We start from the raw sequence: 18,911 nt of genomic DNA on the forward strand, positions 1-18,911 counted from the left end.
GGACATTTTTACAGAGCTATAATCAGAGTACATATGTTATCCCAGAGCTTGGGATAGTCCTCTCATAATAAACATCTCTCAGTGTAGCTAATCTCCCTAATTACCCTGCTAGCTACGGGAGAGACGAATGTGAGGCTATCATCAGAATCGATGTAGCAATTCTCTTAAGCCTAGAACTGGGTTTTTTTTTCTCTCACTCTAATAGCTATTGCTGATGTTAATGTTTTACTGCTGATCTTCTATTGCCCTACTTCTCAGTGATCATAATATGGTCCTGCCTGTGCGCTGTCATATTGGTTCCCAACAGAAGCATTGAAAATGTACCGCGTCACCAACGTTACACCAGTGAATTCGTTCTGTGGCGATGTCGGGGCGATGGGAGATTGTTGCTTTGAAGCACTTCTGAGAATTACTGTCTTAACTTGGGCTCCCAATTTTGCTTCCCTCTATCTTTCTTTGGCTAGCAATAAGAGGGTTCTTTTATATTATTATTATTGTTGTTGTTGTTGTACATGCGCTATTTACAATTTGCTCGAGAATAAAATGTCTGCTTACATTGTGGTTAAAAAAAGTCAAAAGGTTCTTGTCATAGATAAAAGAGCAACAGAAAACTGCTACTGCCACCCAGAGAGTCAGAAGGGCACTTATTATTCATTCAATTAACACCTCCTTCTGGAATCTTCTCAAGGAAGCACCCTCATTCTAGGCTCTAGGGTACAAGGCTAGTCTGCTGCCCAGAACTGCTAAGTGAGAAAACTGACTCCCAAACACCCAGCGTGTGCGAACAGGAGTTGGGCCCCAGCCTAGGTTATAAACATGAAAATGAAGATCACGTGACTGCAGAGTTCATTTGTTCCCAAGCAGCTGTGAAGATCAGGGAGTGTGTCCTGGAGAGGCTCAGTTGGAAGGGCCCTCCCAAGAGAAGAGCTTGCTGAAACTCACACAGCAACTTAGATGAGGGTTAGAGCTACAGCCCCCATCAACCCTGGCGTGAACTGGAGGGATCTGGGGTCATCTCCTGGCTGTCTTCTCTCCCTGTCCCTCCTAGCCTGAGCCCACCTGCAGCCTCCCCTAAGCCTGGATGATTCAGAGCAAGCTCAGTGCTGGGGGGGGGGGGTCAGTTTCCTTTGCCTGTGTTCCCCTCCAGCAAGACTTCTGGACCTTTCCACGTGGGGAGCCCAAAGTACTGTAGCACATAGTGTCTTTTTAGTTGCTAAACTATTTTGCCAGTACATAAGTGTATGTGTGTGTGTGTGTGTGTGTGTGTGTGTGTGTGTGTGTGTGTGTCAGAGAGAGAGAGAGAGAGAGAGAGAGAGAGAGAGAGAGAGAATGTGTGTGACAGGATCTCATATTTCCTGGCTAGCCTCAAACTTGCTACACAGTCAAGGATGACCTTGAACTTCCCAGCCTCTTGTCTCTACTGCCCAAGGGCTAGAATTACAGGTGTCCACCACCACTCCGTGTTTCTGTGACACTTGGAGTTGAACCCAGGGCTTTGTGTATGCTAAGCAAGCTACACTTGCAGCCGGTAAGTCTTTCTCTTGAAATGGACTGGCAATGTGGAAACTGGGCCCGTGGGCGGGTGGAGGAGCTCACTGTCAGCAAGGGCCTTTGGGTGTAATACTGTTGTTCTCTGGAACCATCAGATGAAGAGGGAATAGTCATTCAGTTAACACAGACTATACAGTAGGCACTGTCTAATTTAAATTTTCCCAGACCACATGAAATGACAGAAGTTAAGTACTCAATTATCTCTCACAGTCACAATGTCATTATGCCATTGGCTCTGGGGTCGGGTGGCAGTTTTGAAGACTAGTCATGTCTGTGTGCCCTTGAGAACAGCTGTACCCTATGGTGTGCTATGTAGGATTTGCATACCCATTGTCACATCACAGATACTTAGTCAAGACAAGTGTCAAAACACTGATAGTGCATGATAGGAATCGGAACTCCGCTTAGAGCTGGGGAAGGTGGCATGAACCCATGGTCCTGGTTTTGGCGGACTGGGGCAGGAGATTGTTTGGGCCCAGGAATCTAAAGCTAGCCTGGGAAGCACAGCAAGACCTCTATCAAAACCAAACAAAAAGACAAATAGAAAAGGAAAAGGGAGTCCATGTAGACAGCGAGAAAGCCAAGGAAAATTCCTCAAGGAAGAAGAAATAGAAGATCCCTACATATTAGGTCAAAAAGAATGTGAATCAAGGTGAGAGAAACAGGGTGTTTCTGTGTAGGGGAGTCCAGGGAGGATGGCCCAGGGCAGGCTGACCTGTTTCCAGGAAGTGGATGGGGGTGCTGGAGGGTTAGGGCCAGGTGTGTGTGTGTGTGTGTGTGTGTGTGTGTGTGTGTGTGTGTGTGACTAATAAAAGATTAGTATTAGCTTTCTGTGGCTTGATTTCTTTTTCTTTAAATGAGCCATACAGGTGGGGCTGGAGAGATGACTCAGTGGTTAAGAGTGTTAGCTGCTCTTGCACAGGACCAATGTTTCAGTTCCCAGCATGCCTGTAACTCCAGCACCAGGGACTCCAACACTGCCTTCTGGTCTCCTAGGGTATCAAAACATATACCCTATCTGGCTTTCATAGGAACACACTCAAGTGCATATACAGACACATGCAATTAAATAATAAAAAAGATATTATTCATAATTTAATAATTAATAGAAGAGTAATATACAATATTTTATCAGATAAAAATAATAGTTTTAGTAAGTAAATAATCACATGAGGGGTTGAAATGTAGCCGAGTTGGTAGAGTGCTTGCTTAGCATACACAAAGCCCTGGGTTAGAGCCTTAGCACAGCATAGCCCGGGTATGGTGGTAGATCCTATGTTTATAATACCAGCACTCTAGTCCTGGAGGAAGATCAACAGTTCATGGTCATCCTCGGCTACCCAGTTAAGTTTGAGGCCAGCCTGGGATACATGAGACCCTGGTTTTAAAATAAGATAAAATAGGCATCCTAACAACCTTCTTTGGCTACCTCTCTGTAGGATTGTGGGAAGTGACTCAGTTGGCACATGAGGGTGCTTTTACTAACTGAAATGCCAGACAAATGTCACAGAGGGGTTATTAGATACAGCAGCAAGTTCTAATTCACTGCCATCCAGAACTGCAGCCGTTCAGCTTGTCCTCCGCTGTGTCTGATTGACAAGGCAGCGTTTACTGCCCATTGAGACTCTGCAAATTAAAACCTGGCACAGAGAAGGCCCTCCCTGTTAGTGTCCAACCCCAACTGACTTCCTAATGGTTCTCTACCCTCAGATAAACTCATGTGTGTTTCAGTTACACATACACACACACACACACACACACACACACACACACACACACACAACCATCTGACTGCAGTCTGCCTGCCCTTTGGAAATCCCAGCTCTTGTCTTTATATTTTTTTTCTTTGAGACAGGGTCACCTATGTAGCCCAGACTGGCTTTGGACTTGTGATCCTCCTGCCTCAGCCTGTAGAGTGCCAAGATTATAGAGGTATGTTACAATACTTGGATCTTGCTCTTAGAAAAGGAGCTTTGGTGAAAAGTTCACTTGTTAAAAGAATATATATGGCATGCAGTAGATATCAAACATTAATACAACATCATACACTAAACTTCAGAAAAAATTGAGATGGGATGGGGTCTCATGTATCCCAGGCTGGCTATAAACTCCCTATGTAGCTGAAGATGACCTTGAACTCCTGATCTTCCTGACTCTATCTTCTAAGTGCTGAGATTACAGGCATGGAGGACTGAAATAAATAAATAATAAATAAATAAGGACAGGGCATGACTGGTATGGAGGGGGAAGAGATTTATTGTAGATAAAAGGGTGAGCATAGTCAGAGAAGGAGATATCTGGTAGAGTCCAGAGAGAGCATGACCCTGAGCTGGGTCCTGTGGGGAGAGGGGAGAGGGGTGAGGGGAGAGGGGAGATGGGAGAGGGTGGAAGGGAGAGGGTGGAAGGGAGAGGGTGGAAAGGAGAGGGGAGGGCCAGATCAGGAGGCCAGAAAAGTGAAGGGTAAACGGAAAGACCAGGTAACCAAAATGGCTGACTTATATAGGGAAGGGCAGCTGGGGGAAGGGCAGCCCAGCCCTGGGCTGGAGAAGTTTAGGGTAGGGGGTGGGGTATGGCAGCCAGGAGAGCCCTAGAACAGGTAGAGACTGAGGCATGCAGGGAGAACCTGGAAGCCAGAGTCTGTTTTGATATGTCAGTGGGCACCTCAGCCATTTGTCCTGAGTTTGAGACCTAACAAGGATCACACCCAGATTATACAGTTCTGGGGATTGAACCCAGGGTTTTGTACCTTTTAGACAAATGCTCTACCAACCGCATTCCAACCTTGAAAGAAGTTCCTGAGTGTGTCTGGTACATGCACACATATGTGTGCAGGTATGTGCACCCATGTGCATGTGTGGAGGCCAGGCCCCAACAATCCTGTATCCACTCTCCCACGGTGTTGGGGGTTACAGACACACGTGATTGTCCTTGGCTTTTTATGTGGATTCTGGGGATTGGAACTCAGGTCCTCATACCTGTGAAACAAGAGGTCTGTCTGGTCCACTGAGTCATCTCCCTAGTCCCCCAAAATACGTCTAGTGCCTATAAAACGCCTATTTGTTTTTCTTTAGTACTTTCTGTTTACTTTCCTGTCTCTAGCTTTGTGTGTGTGTGTGTGTGTGTGTGTGTGTGTGTGTGTGTGTGTGACACGCACGTACGTTGCATGCATGAAGTGTGCAGATATGCATGCCTATACACATGTAGAGGTGAGACAGTTTCTCACTGAAGCTGAGGTTTGCTTTTTTTTTTTTGGCCAAGTTGGCCAGTTACAAACTCTTTGGATGGCTGGGCTCTCCAGCGCTGGGGTTACAGGCACACAAGCCTTTTAATCTTGGTGCTGTGGATTCAGACTCAGGGCCTCAGGGCCTGACACTTTCAGAGCAAGCTGTCTTACCCGCTGAGCCTTCTCTCCAGCTCCCCTTGCTTTCCCACATGCAGCGTTGCTAGGCACTGCGTTGTTCAATTTTTTCACTCCCAGAGCTGTCGTCAAGAGGACCAGGTTGTAAGTCTTCTTCCATGGCTTGCATGTATTTCTCCCTCTCCTGCTGCTGGGTACAGGCATAGCTCACCCATTGGGCAGTACTGTAGGCTGGTGTGGTAATGCTCTGTGACTTTTTCCTCTTACCGAGAAGGGAGGTTTCGGTTATTTACGGTTTGGGGCTGTTATAAACAATGGTCGTTCATGTCTCTGGCTGCGTGTAAGAGTTAGAATTTGTCTAGATGTGAAACTGCTGGGTCCTATGATGTGCACGTCTTCAGTTGTACCAGATAAGGCCAAGCTGCTGCCAGTGGCTGTAGCAGCTAACACTGGCCAGCAGCACACAAGACTTTTCCTTGTTCGAGCTGTTGTCCTTTGCTTGCTTGTGTGAACTGGGTGGTTGTGGGTCTACATCACTTTTTGGCTTCCGTTTGCATTGTCCTTGTTACTAAGGAGACTGAGCATCTTCTCATGCTTGTGGGTTTGTTTTTTTTTTAATTTTTGCATGTTTGAAATCCCTGCTTTGACCTTTCCCTAATTTAAAAAATGATTTTTTTTGTTATATGTGTATGAGTCTTGCCTGCATATGTGTATGTGCACCATGTATGTGCCTGGTGCTGGAGGAGTGTCAGAGTCTCTGGAACTGGAGTTACAGGGGGTCATGAGTCACCATGTGGGTTCTGGGAGTGGAAACTGGGTCCTCTACAAAAGCAGTAAGCAATCCTAACTGCTAAGCCATCTCTACAGTCCCTCATTTTTACTATTTACTTTTAAAAAAAATTGACACTAGCCCAGATTGACCTTTATCTCATGATCTCCCTGTTTAGCCTCCTCAATGCTGGGACAACAGGTGTGTACTCCCAAGCCTGGCTTTCCTTTTTGAGTGTGTGTGTGTGTGTGTGTGTGTGTGTGTGTGTGTGTGTAAGCTAGTGTTCTCAGGGGTATTGTGGAGCACGTGTGGAGATCAGAATATAGCCTTGGCTGCCAGTCCTCACTTTCCACCTGGAGATAAGTTCTCATGGCCGCTGTGTGAGCCAGCTTAGCTGGCTCAAGAACTTCCGGGGACTCTCTTGTCCCTGGCCTGCCATCTTGCCGTGGAAGTCCAGGAATTACAGATGTGGAAGCTTTGGCGTCCAGTTTTACGTAGGTTCTGGAAACCAGAACTCAGGTCATCAGCCGTTAGCGACAGGTGCTTTACCCACCAAGCCTCCTCAGCCTCTCTCTCCGTTGTACAAATTAAGCGTGTCTATTTTTTGTGCTGTGGATCTGTAGCCTCTCTCTGCAGAGTCTAAACATCACTTCCCTGCTGCTGTATCACAGTTATCTCCCAGCCTCTGGCTTGTCCCTTATCTGCTATGTAATAGTTTTTTTTGATACAAGTTCTTTATTTTAGCGATATTAACCTCAATCTTTTCCTTTCACGTTTAGCATCTTAAGAGTTTTTCTTCTAAAAACTAGCTTCTAAAGGTAACTTCGGGATTTTCTTCCCTAAGCTTCACAATGTCAAATGTCTGTCTTAGGACTGTCCTGTCTGATGGGTTCCTGAAGTCTTTACATGTCTTTTCTGGGTGTTAGGAATCCTAGATTATTTTCATTCCAGTGGGCCTTCTCCCTGTGCCAAAAGGTTTCGGAGCTTTGATGATACCTTGGCCAGGTATCCTGGGCTCTGCAATGCCATTAGGCCCCTAGGGGGCGCCTTTGCACTACATGTGAGCTCTCTGTGGCGGGGCATCCAGGCTCTTCTGTGCCCAGCTCTTGATGTTCAGGTGATCTGTGCTTCCCAGCACATCTTAATACAAAGTGACTGGAGCATGCATGGAGTTTATGACTTCACACACTAAGCAAATGCCGTATTTCTGAAGGTCAGAGTGATATTAGGTCTTGCCCTGTGCTGTGTGCTGTGGGGAGCTGTGTAGGTTAGTCCAGGGGTCAGTAAGACATTTCTGTAAAGGGCCAGATAGTATGTCAGGCTTTCCAGGCCACTCACGCCTCTGTTGCAGATTGCTCTTTGTTTACATAACTTGAAAAAAAAAGCCAAGTCAGATGTGGTGGTTGGATGCCTATAATTCCAGCATTTGGAAAGTAGAGACAGAGGACCCAGACTGCCTTCACCTGAGCTGCCTCAGGGAGCTGCTGGAACTACAAGTATACCTAAAGATCAGTGAGGGAGGCTTCCAGCAGATAGCAATCCCCAAAGCACATTCTGAAACCTGAATAGCTCAAGCCAGAGCCGTGGGGACAGTAAGGGTGGGTCACAGAAGAATGGGGATACGTCCAGTCCCATAGATGGGACACTAGAGACCCAGAAGGAGAAAGACCCTTTCCAAGGTCACATAGTGAGTTAGTACAAGCAAGGATTTGAACTCAGGGCTCCAGAGTCCTACACTCTGTGTAATCACCGGCCACAAGCCCCAGACACCTGCTTTTTCTTCATTCTTGTCAAATTCCTCTTTGGCCACTCTTCCGAGACTGTCTCAGGCCTAGACAGTCACGGGGGTCCAGGTTGAAGTTCACTGGAGGCAGCTGTTTCTTACGCTTCTGTTTCATGGCTTCCTATGTCTCTCTGACTAGATTGTGTTCTTCTTCAAATCCAGGAAGAGATCAAAACATTGGTGAGAATATTCTCTGACCAATGACTATGCATTTCCCCCAGCAAGTTAAATGTGGAGTTGCCACATGACCAAGCAACATCAACATTTCAGATGAGCATGTATGTCCACAGAAAAGCGTGCTCTCCTTCCTCATAGCAGGGAAAAGGTGGGAACGGTTCACATACCCATCAGCTCATGAATGAATAAGCAGAAGGTGTACATCAGAACAATTACCCCGCAGCAGAGAAGAATGAAGTCCTGGTGCTTAGAATGTAGACGAATCTCAAAACCATTATATCAGCTGCAAGATGGTCATCACAGAGACCACACATCACATGATTCTGCTTATCTGAAATGTCCAGAGCAGGCAGATTCACAGGCAGGAGTAGATTAGTGGTTTCCAGAGGCTGGGGGGCGGGGAATGGGAGGTAATGGATGGAGGGTTTCTTCATTGGTTGATGAAAATGTTCTGGGATTAGATAGTGGTGATCACTGCATAACTGTAAATATACTAAAATACACTAAATTGTACACTCTGAAAAGGTGAGTTTTAAGGTGTGTAAATTACACCTTTTAAAAAGGTGGTCTCTGATTAAAACCCAGGGTGGGGGGTAAGGCTGAAGGAAAGCTTTAATGACGAGAGGGCTGCAGGGTGAAGGCAGCGAGCTTCCTGGGCCTGAAAAAGCATGTCTGGGCAGGTCTTCTACTCAGGGAAGCAGAATGGTGGAAAGGGGCCTGCCTTACAACTTCAACTAGCCAGGCACATGACTCAGTCTGTCAGACTTTCTACCGGCAACCTCAGTTTCCTCATCCATAAAATGGCACAACAGAGTTTCTCTTAAGGATGGTGGCATGGACACAGGGATGCATTCAGTTGCTTTTGACACCCAAGTCTCATTTTTTCCCTAATCTCAGGGGCCACCCCTTCAATATTGGGGTGCTTATGTTCCCCCATATGGGTCGACAATCTTTCCTAATTGAGTGCTCTTCAAACAGCAGCATGCATGGGATCATTTCTTTCCTGGTTCTCAGATTCTGCACGTTTGATGTATAGACAAGCACAGAGCCTCTCACTGAACCTGGCGCTCACCAGTTGGCTAGACTGAATAGCCAGAGACACCCCAGGAATCTCCTAGCTCTGTCTCCCAGTGCTGGGGTTACAGGTGTGCATCTGTAGTGAGCTTGGTCACTTACCTGGAAGTGGCCTCACTCTTGCTTGGCTTTTGCTGGGGATTCTGGGGATCTGAACTCGGGTCCCCAGGTTTATGCAGCAAGGTCTTTTACAGACTGAGCCATGTCCCCAGTTCCCAGCCAAGGCTTATTAAACTAGACTGTGCATCAGATCACTCCAGGGCAAAATGCAATTCTGATTCATAGTCCTAAGCTGGAGTCTGGGAGCCTGCATTTCTACAGAGAGGAGAGGCTGCTGTTCCTGACCCTGGAGATTCCTGAACACAGCACAGCTGAGCTGCTGGAAATGCAGAGACCTTTTGATACCATGCTAGGGATTGTAGAGTTAAAATAAGTATGGGTTTCATAACCAAAATATCTTGTGAAGTAGGGCCTGAAATAATACCAATGAGTGCTATTTTGAATTTTTGTTACACACATGTAATGTGTGTGTGCATATCACATGTGAAGGGAACAATCTCCGTCTACCATGCAGGTCTGGCTTGGTGGCAGGTGCCTTCATCCACTGAGCCATTTTATCTGCCCAAAGATGACTTTAAAGCCCTTTTCCATAAGGTTATCTATGGCCTTCTAGGAGGACTCTGATATGACCTAAGAGATCTGATTTCAAATAAGAAAACTGAATTCAATTAGAAGCATGATTATTGTTTCTAATATTTCTCTAACTGACTTAGACTAAGTCTAAGGGGCTGGCAGTGTAGCCAAAGATCATCTTTGTTTCGTCATTTGGAAGCCCACTCCTGCCCGACGTCAGAGGATTCTGTGCAGCTTCAGACCCTCCTTCTGGTCCTCAGTAGGTAGAGAAAGCAGCTTTTTGGACAAGGAGGAGAGAACTCCAGGAATGCATACCCTCAGATGTACGAGATACCAAGCTGTGGATATTTCCACCCTGACTCTCATTACCGCCCCCCCCAAACCCTCCATTCAGAATTTTAAAATGTCAGTCTTGCCTACCCCTAAGCAAGTGTGTTTGGGGTCCAAACAGCCATTTGCTATCTTCTTGCTCTTGTTATTTATTAGGAAACAGAAAGGGTGAAGGTCACCAGCCTTTAGTGCCTGGCTAGCCTTCCTTTCACACAGCATGTTGTGTCCTACGAGACTGAGGCCCTTGACCACTCTAGGCCTCTGGTGGGGAGGGGAGGACGGAAGAAACCCTCTTCAGAGTCTGTTTAGGTGTGAGTCTATCGTGGTTCTCGGCACTGGAGGTCTCAGCCTAAGGAGGCTTATGAATACTGGTGTGTGGCGTGGCTGGGAGCTTTCAAAGGCTTCCAGGCATTCCAGCGGGTAGCCTGGATTGCAAGCTGCTGCACCGTGGTTAAGGATTTAGAGAGTCCACCTTCTACCCTGCTCCCACAGGTGAGTCCTTCTAGCTACTCAGCCTCATAGATGGAGATTATTCTCACCCTGAACTAAACAGCATATGAAGTCTAGCTCTCCCAGAAGAAGCCAAATATGCCGGACATGGGCTGGAAAATGGGTTTGCCCCTGGCTCCACCACTTGTTATTAGAAAGGCTGCTGCAATATGGAAGAAATTAGGTCTATATCTATCATTTTCCACAAAGACAAACTCCAAATGGACCGAGGACCTCCAACGTGAAATCCGAAACTGCCAGATGAAATAGGGAACCCCTGCAGGGTACAGGTGTAGGAAGGACTTTCTGAATAGGACCCTTGCCCGGGAATTAAGGCCAACAATTGACAAGTGGGACCTCATAAAACTCAAAAGCTTTGGCACAGCTAAAGAAACGATCAGACAGAGTGAGGCAGTGGTGGCGCTCGCCTTTAATCCCAGTGCATGGGAGGAAGCAGCAGTTGGATCTCTGAGTTCCAGGCCAGCCTGGGTCTACAGAGTGAGTTCCAAGTCAGCCAGGGCTACACAGAAAAACCCTGTCTCAAAAAACAAAACAAAACAAAACAAAACAAAACAAAACAAAACAAAACAAAACGCAAACAAACAAAATAGAACTGAAAAAACAAGGACTAAAACAAACAAAAGCACCAAATAATTCTTTTACAAAATGGGCTACAAATCTGAACAGAGTTCTCCCAAGAAGAAACAGGAGGCTAAGAAACAGCTGAAAAGATGGTCCTTGTCCTTAGCAATTAGAGAAATGCAAATGAAAACAACTGAAACTTCATCCTACCCCAGCCGGAATGGCTAAGATCGACAGAACAACCAGGAGCCAATGCTAGAGAGAATTTGGGGGAAAGGAAACCCTCATTTGACGTTGGTGGGGTTGGTCCGGACACTCTGAAATTCAGTGTGGAGAATTCTCAACAAAGCTAAAAGTAAATCTACCACATGAGCAGCTGTACTACTCCTTGGCATCTGCCCAAAGGAGTCGGCGTTCTCCTCCGCAGATCAGCCCAGCTATGCTCACTGTGGCTCTAGTCACATTAGTCAGGAAACGGGAACAACTTCACGTCATTCAGCTGATGAAACGGTACATATGCACTCTGAGATACTATGCAGTTGTAAAGGAAAACGAAACCATAAAATCTGCAGGCAAATGGACAGACAAGGGAATATTGCATTGAGTGAGGTAATCCAGACCTAGAAAGACAAATAATAAATGTTCTCTCTCATCTATGGTTCCCAGCTCCAAATCTCTGATGTGAGTCCATCACCTGAGTAACTGCAGAAACCAGCACTAAACAGGGGAACAGACAGATACGAGCGATCTAGAAGGAGAGATGGGTAAAGCGTGGATGATGCTTTGTTTAGGGAGGGAAGAGGGAAGTCAGTGCAGAGGGAGAGGGAGGGAGAAGAGCAAAATAACACTAAGGCTATCTGAAAAAACCATAAGGAATCCTATTATTTAATGCCTAGAATTACATACAATATAGTTAAGTCTATGTGTATACATAAACATATGTAGTTTAAGTGATGTTATAGCACTTGGACTGACAATGTTCCCTGCAAGAATCATAGATTATCTAGCAAAGAACCCCAATACCAGGCATGAGAAAACCCCTTTTGAGTTGTTGCTTGGGGAAGTCCAAGAGACCCCGCTCCCCAAAATAGGACAGGCTACTGCTGTGCCCTTGGTTCCCTTCCAGACATAGAAGGTGAGTTCCTATCACTGAAGATATCATGCATTTCAGACAGAAGACCCAGAGGACTGACCCATGCTGCATGTGACTTGAAAACTTCCTTCCCACAACTAGCTTCTAAAGTACCGGAAAGTGCTATGCAAGCTTCCAACATAGGGAAGCATCCCATGGTCCTACCTGGCTGCAATGCCTATGAACCGTGACAACCAGCAAGGCTTGATAACGCTAAGAGTGTAACAGTGGCATGAATATCTTAGTGGTAAAAACCAGCAGTTCTCTCATTGGACTCGAGACCCACTCAATAGGGTGGAAAACAAGCCTGGTACTGTAAACCTAGCCAACTCCCTGAGGCTAGGGAGGTCTTAGATCCCAGAGGAGAACATGCTACTACCACTTTACTGGACCAGTTATCACTCCTAACTGCATCCTAAATATTTATCCTAATATTCACAGGTAAGTGTAACTCTCACCCCATCATCAAAGAAAACTCTCTATGTAACAGACAGAGATCTTTACAGAAAATCACATCTGATCAAAAGAACAGAGAACAAATGATTGTGGGGTACTCAGCTCCAATTGCTATATCTATGATTCAACCCCTGCATCTAAGGCTCAGGGAACATCTTAGAAAAGGGTGGTAGAAAGAGCCAGAGGACCAGGAACTCTGCTATGATATCATGTCTGCTAGAAATGACAGAGACGCTACACCCACAATACCTCAGCAATACAGGGCTGCCTAAAAAAGACCTGAACGAGGATAACACCAACCGACATGCTAATGCAGAAGGGACATAGCTCATGGGTTCTCACCCCTAGACAAAGAACTACAGGCTTTTAATGAATGTGGAGAACGGGAGAATTAGTCTCTCCCAGGATGAGCCCCCTAATTGGTTATTCAATACCAAGTGGCCAGTCCTTAAATAATATCCGTACAAGTAATATTAAATGTATTTCTGTATTTAGGCATTTGTGTGCACACACACATATATATATATATATATATATATATATATATATATATATACATGTATATATATGTATAAAAACAATTAAAGAAAAAGAGGTCATGCTTTTGAAATCGAGAATGATGATGATGCAGGGGGTTCATGGGATTGGAGGAGTGAAAGAGAAGGGGGGAAGTGACATATTTTTAATAAAAATACATGAAAAGGAAACGCAGCTAACCGAGTGAGGCTGGACACATGGCTGAGTGCCTTGTTGAAAAGGACACATTTACATGATACTGAGCACAAGTGTCTCCTTCAGTTTCTCATTCCTGGCGTCTCTTTTGCCTCACAAGGTCCCTAGTCTAAGGGGATATGAGAAAGTGATGCAGATCTGGAGCTCAGCACAGTGCCTGGCGGACATCAAGGCCTCAATAAGCTGGATTCCAATCCTTCTTTTAGCTCTGCCAACCCCACTGAATTCACATTAGATTTGACCCATCTCCATGTATACCTCAAGTTATTGAAGTAGTATTTAACAATCAACGTGATTCCAATGATCCACTCAACTCCCAAGCCCACCCAGACCTGGCTAGTCCCCAACAGGTTTTGAAATCAACAGCATCATTCAGTTTAACTCTTCATGCCCCTACTTGCAGGATACCCAGTTAAATTTGAATTTTAAACAGGCACTGAGCATAAAATTATTTTATATAAATATATCTCACGCTATGTTCAAATTTAAAACTGAAGTATTTTAAAATGAAAATTCAAATGTAAGAAAAATACATTTTATTTGGTAGCCTTGCTCTATAATCCAGTAGCTCAGGAGTAGGCTCTGTGAAAAAATGATTCCTTCCGCTGGGTGGTGGTGGCACACATCTTTAATCCCAGCACGTGGGAGGCGGAGGTAGGTGGATCTTTGTGAGTTCAAAGCCAGCCTGGTCTACAGAGCGAGATCCAGGACAGCTAAGGCTGTTACACAGAGAAACCCTGTCTCAAAAAAAAAAATGAAGCAAAAAGATTCGTCCTTTGTGCTTGCTCGATACCTTGCATTTTCAATGTTTAGCATTGAATCCAAAGTTCAATGTTTACAGATAGTTTGCAGTACAGTATTTTATTTCACCTTTGAATCAAGACTTAGAAGTAAGTCAGTTTCACATCCTTCTGTTCCACATACGTCTCTTCAAAACCACCTTTTTTACGTGTATTTATTTGAGTGTGAGGGAAGAGGACAATTTGTGGGGGTTGGTCTCCTTCTACCATGTGGGGTCCAGGGATGAAACTCGGCTTAAGCTTGGTGGAAAGCACCTTCTCTTGCTGCGCCACATCGCCGGCTCCCCATCCACCTCATTTTCCTTGTAAATATTAGACCCTGATTTGTTCTTTAAAAAGAAAATTCTTACTGGGCACGGTGGTGCACACCTTTAATCCCAGCACTTGGGAGACGGAGGCAGGAGGATCTCTGAGTTCAAGGCCAGCCTGGTGTACAGAGTGAGTTCCAGGACAGCCAGGGCTACACGGAGAAACTATGTCTTGAGAAAAACAAAACAAAACAAAAAATCCTGTTTTATTTTATGTTTCTGGAATGTGAGTTGCAGCCAGCTGTGGGGCTGTGAGTGCCCAGGAAGAAGCAAACAGGGGCTTCCATTGACTTCCTGGGCCTTTGAGAGTCTCAGAAGGGTGATGCAATGGGATGTGTCAGATTCTAATTTTTTTGAAATCCTTTTCTTATGACAAAGACTATTCCAAGGAACTACATATTCTTAAGGTTTCCACTTCTAACACTTGTGCATTAAATTATAGAGTATGCAACAATATCCTACAGCAGAAATTCCCACACTGTATGTAACCAATAATTAAGAGTAGATAAATTCTCTATGTACCTATTTTAATATAGGAATACTGAATATGTATTTTTTATTTCTATTAAATTATGAGTCCTGCCAAATTATAAAGCCTAAGCAGATTGCTAAGTCTATAGAAGGCAACCCAAGTTCCTATTTCTTTGAATTTTGGTGCTTCCCTCCAGTATCCAGGAATAGCAAGTATTTATCCATGTTTTCATTTTAAATCCTTTTCCACTGGACAGCTCCTGTCGGTGGCTGCTGCCATGCACCCGCATTCACCGGGCGTAGCGTATAACATTTTCCCTTCTGATTTTGTGCTTTTAGGAACAATAGCCATGCTTTAGAACAGGTGGCTTTTGGTGGGGGTAGGGGGCTTCAAGGCTTACCTTGAATATTATTTGGATATTTCTAAAAGCTATTTGTACTTCTTTCCCTCTTTAAACTTTACCTTTTAGTTAAAAATATTTAGGGCTCATGTCTTAGTTAGGATTGCTATTGCAGTGATGAAACACCATGATGAAAAGCAACTCAGGGAGAAAAGGGTTTGTGTGGCTTACACTTCCACATCATGGTTCATCATTGAAGTAATGCAGGAACTCAAGCAGGGGAGGAACCCGGAGGCAGGAGCTGATGCAGAGGCCACAGAGGGGTGCTGCTTACTGACTGGCTCTCCATGGTTTGCTCAGGCTGCTTTCTTATAGAACCCAGGAGCACCAGCCCAGAGGTAGTACTATTCACACACATGGGCTGGGCCCTCTCCATTAATCAACAATGAAGAAAATGTCCTCCAGGCTTGCCCACAGCCCAGTCTTATGGAGCATTTTCTCCACTGAGGTTCCCTTTAGTTTGTGTTAAGTTGACATAAAACTAACCAGCATAGTTGGCCAGACAGCTCAGTGTGGAGGGTGCTTGCTGCCAAGGCTGGCAACCCGAGTTTGATTTCTGGAACCCACAAGGAGGAAGGGGAGAACTGACTCCTGCAAGTTAGCCTTTACCTCCACATATGCATGGTAGCAATACCCTACACCCCCCAAATAAATGTAATAAAGCATTTTAATTGAAAATATACTGAGAAGTTACAAAGGTAACGGAAGCTCAGATAGCTTCTTCATTGTCCTCCCTAGCTCTACCGTTTCCTAACATTCTGTGTGTATGTACCTATATATGTACATATGTAGATACACAAACACACAGAATTTTTTTCTATTCAATCCCTTCAGTAGACTTTTCAGCCCTAAATACTTTAGCATGTGATTTGCAAGGCCAAGGATGTTCTTTCACACAACTGCAATTTGATGATCAAATCCAGTGAATTTGACAGTAATATAATAATACAGTTAAAATCAAACCGCCACTTACTCCAATAACATTCTTTTTTTTTTTTTTTGGTTTTTTGGTTTTTTGGTTTTTTGGTTTTTCAAGGCAGGGTTTCTCTGTGTAGCTTTGTGCCTTTTCCTGGAACTCACTTGGTAGCCCAGGCTGGCCTCGAACTCACAGAGATCCGCCTGGCTCTGCCTCCCGAGTGCTGGGATTAAAGGCGTGCGCCACCACCGCCTGGCCCAATAACATTCTTTAAATAATTTGTTTTGTTGTTTTGTTTTGTAGTCTCGGGTCCAGTTCAAGACTACACGCTTCCTTTACTTTTCGTGTCTGTCTCTGTGCGGTTTTGCAGGCCTTCGTCCAGGGCTTATATATGCCTGGCATGTGCCCATCACTCACTAAGCCACACCCAGCCCCTGCTTTTCACGGTTCTTTAAATAATTTGGAACATGCCTCATCCTCTCCTTGGCTTTACCAACGCCGAACATTTAGAAGTTTGCAGAGGCACTGTTTATGGCATGTCTGTTCATTTGGATCTGACGGCTGCCACAACTAGTTTATGAATTTTTGGTAGAAATCCTACAGGAATTACCACCACGGACATGTAACACTAGTTGTGCTAGTACTGAGGACTGTACCTTTGATTAGCTCCTCGAGGCTGTGTCTTCCAAGCTGGGCCATGTTAACAGGTATGTGACCTCTCGTCTGGCTTATGAGGTACCAGGTATTGAACCCAGGGCCTCAGGCATGCTAGGAAACCCTCTACTGACTGAGCCCCAGCCTGAGCCCATGGATATTCTTGTAGATGCTGAGTTTAAGGCTTGTGGAATGAACCAGGGCTAGAGAGTGTGAGGGAAGAGGTAAGGGTTGAGCCCTGTGGGGGAGAGGACCGGGCAGCAGCCATTTCAACACTAGAAATGCAGTCGAATTATGTGAGGACTTTAAAAACGTCCCCACCTCCAGGAGCCCCTCCCCCCAGGCCAACCATGTTAGAATGGAGGGAGGAGAGGGGTTGTTGAGACCGGGTTTAGTAGTTTTTCAAACTCCCAGGCGAGCCTGACGTCTGTTGTCCCTTCCTTCGCTCCCTTTGCGATCACGGCCTCTCGCAAAGACACTAGAGGTAACACTCGTTCCTGCATCTGGGGGCAAGGGGCTGAGAAGGGGCTTCAAGACAGATGTCAGATTCCTCCCCAGCTGCCCGAATCGTTAAGTGACATCATGTGAAAGCTAAAATGGTCAAATTATAGCATCACGTCGGTCCTCCCTCCCTCCCCACCCACCCCCACCTTCCCAAGTACAAGGGATCGTAGTTTTTAAAAACTCCCCTTAATCATAGTGATGAGCTGAAATGTTGTTGAAGCTGCCTGTTCGAAACGTCAACAATATACTTAAATGTATAATAAGCACATTATGCATTTAACCTGGGGTTAGACAGAGACTTGTCATCCTGGGACATGCTGCGCTGTCAGCTGGAGGTTTCCAGGAGCCCACGTGGACACTCTCTGGCAGCCAGGTCCACACTGGGCTCTTCTCAAGACCTCATTTGAATAATCTGGGTACGGCAATGACCATGAATTGTGTCTAGGTTATGTCCTTGCTAGCTCCTTTTTGGAGTAGCTCTATATATATTGTCTCTTTCTCCAAAGGAGAACAATGTCCCTATTTTGTCCGTCCTGTCAGGAGAAGCCAGAGACAGACCTGGAGGACCCTCCCCTTCCTTTGATTTCTGGAGAGCTTTCCCTTTGCAGATGAATGCCTGGCTGTGCCTGCCATGAGGAGGGCTAGGCAGTGTGGGTGCTTCTCAAAGAACCAGGTGGCACTTTCTGCCACTTCGTACTGATGACCTACTGTGTGCCGGGTGCTTTACGTCCAATGATGTGATAAATCTGCCCACACTCTGCGCTTCTGTTGTTATTGTTTATCTTTGCTTGCTTGCCTTTTGAGACAAGGTCTTTCTATGCCGACTCAGTTTGCCTTGAGCTAGTAATCTTCCTGCCTCAGCCTCCTAAGAGCTGGGGTGACAGGCAGGTCCTACCATCTCAGCTGCAAGATGGCTGTTTCCACCATCCACGCCTGCTGGTACGACAGACCCAGAGAGGTTGCCCAAAGTTAGGAAGCAAGTCAGTGGGCCTCAGGGCTGACTGGCCTCGGGACTGACTGACTCCACTCTCAATATTCAGTTATAAGGTTTGACCAGGCCAAGGGACCAGCTTTAACCTGTCTTTTTTTTTTTTTTTTTTTTTTTTAATTAATCAAAACAGTCTTGCAGTAGAGGCCAGACTGGTCTGGACTTCGTGATCCACCTACCTTAGCTGGCTGAGTAGCTGGGATTACCGTCATGTACCACCAACTCACCAGGCCTGCCATATTTTATAATCACAGCATTGAGAAGCTGGACCTCAAGACGCCCTCGCCTTTTTATAAATTAATCTACTTATTGTGTGTGTATTTGTCTTAGTGTGGAGGTCAGAGGGCGGCTGGTGGGGGTCGGTTCTTCCTTCTACAATGTGGAACTCTCGCGGTGTTTGGCGGCACGTGTTTCAGCCAACTGAACTGTGTGGCTGGCTCAAGGCTCTCCCATTCCAAGTTCCTTATTTAGCTCTTCTTATGCTTGTCGAGGTTATGACATAAGTTGGTGCTTGGGATGAACTGTTCCCCAAAAGGGGCTGCTATAAACTTCTTTTTCCTGACACAGAAGTATACCTAACTCTTGTACTTGGATTTTTTTGAACCTTCCTTTTGGGTTCCTTGACCCAGAGATAAAGTGAAATGGGCAGGATCCACGGCATCCACAGGGAGGTGTGGGAGAATGGACAGGCAGTCTGTCTCTAGATTAGCTTGAGACCAAATGCAGCCTGGTGGGATGCTGGCTGCGGAGCACTGGGTCTCAGAAGCAGGACCCCTCTGAGGCCAGGACTGCGTGTGGAGGTA

At 45.6% G+C, this 18,911-nt stretch overlaps 1 long non-coding RNA gene across 1 annotated transcript; it reads left to right on the forward strand.

Annotated features, from left to right (window-relative positions):
* Positions 1–1,826: 1,826 nt before the first annotated feature.
* LOC131914367 (uncharacterized) lies at positions 1,827–18,417 on the forward strand. The gene is made up of 2 exons (XR_009380116.1): positions 1,827–2,203; positions 18,242–18,417. It is a non-coding gene; the product is annotated as an uncharacterized LOC131914367 (long non-coding RNA).
* The last annotated feature ends 494 nt before the right edge of the window (positions 18,418–18,911 follow it).

Source organism: Peromyscus eremicus, chromosome 7 (assembly GCF_949786415.1).
Source record: "Peromyscus eremicus chromosome 7, PerEre_H2_v1, whole genome shotgun sequence".
In the NCBI taxonomy this organism is placed as follows: Eukaryota; Metazoa; Chordata; class Mammalia; order Rodentia; family Cricetidae; genus Peromyscus; species Peromyscus eremicus.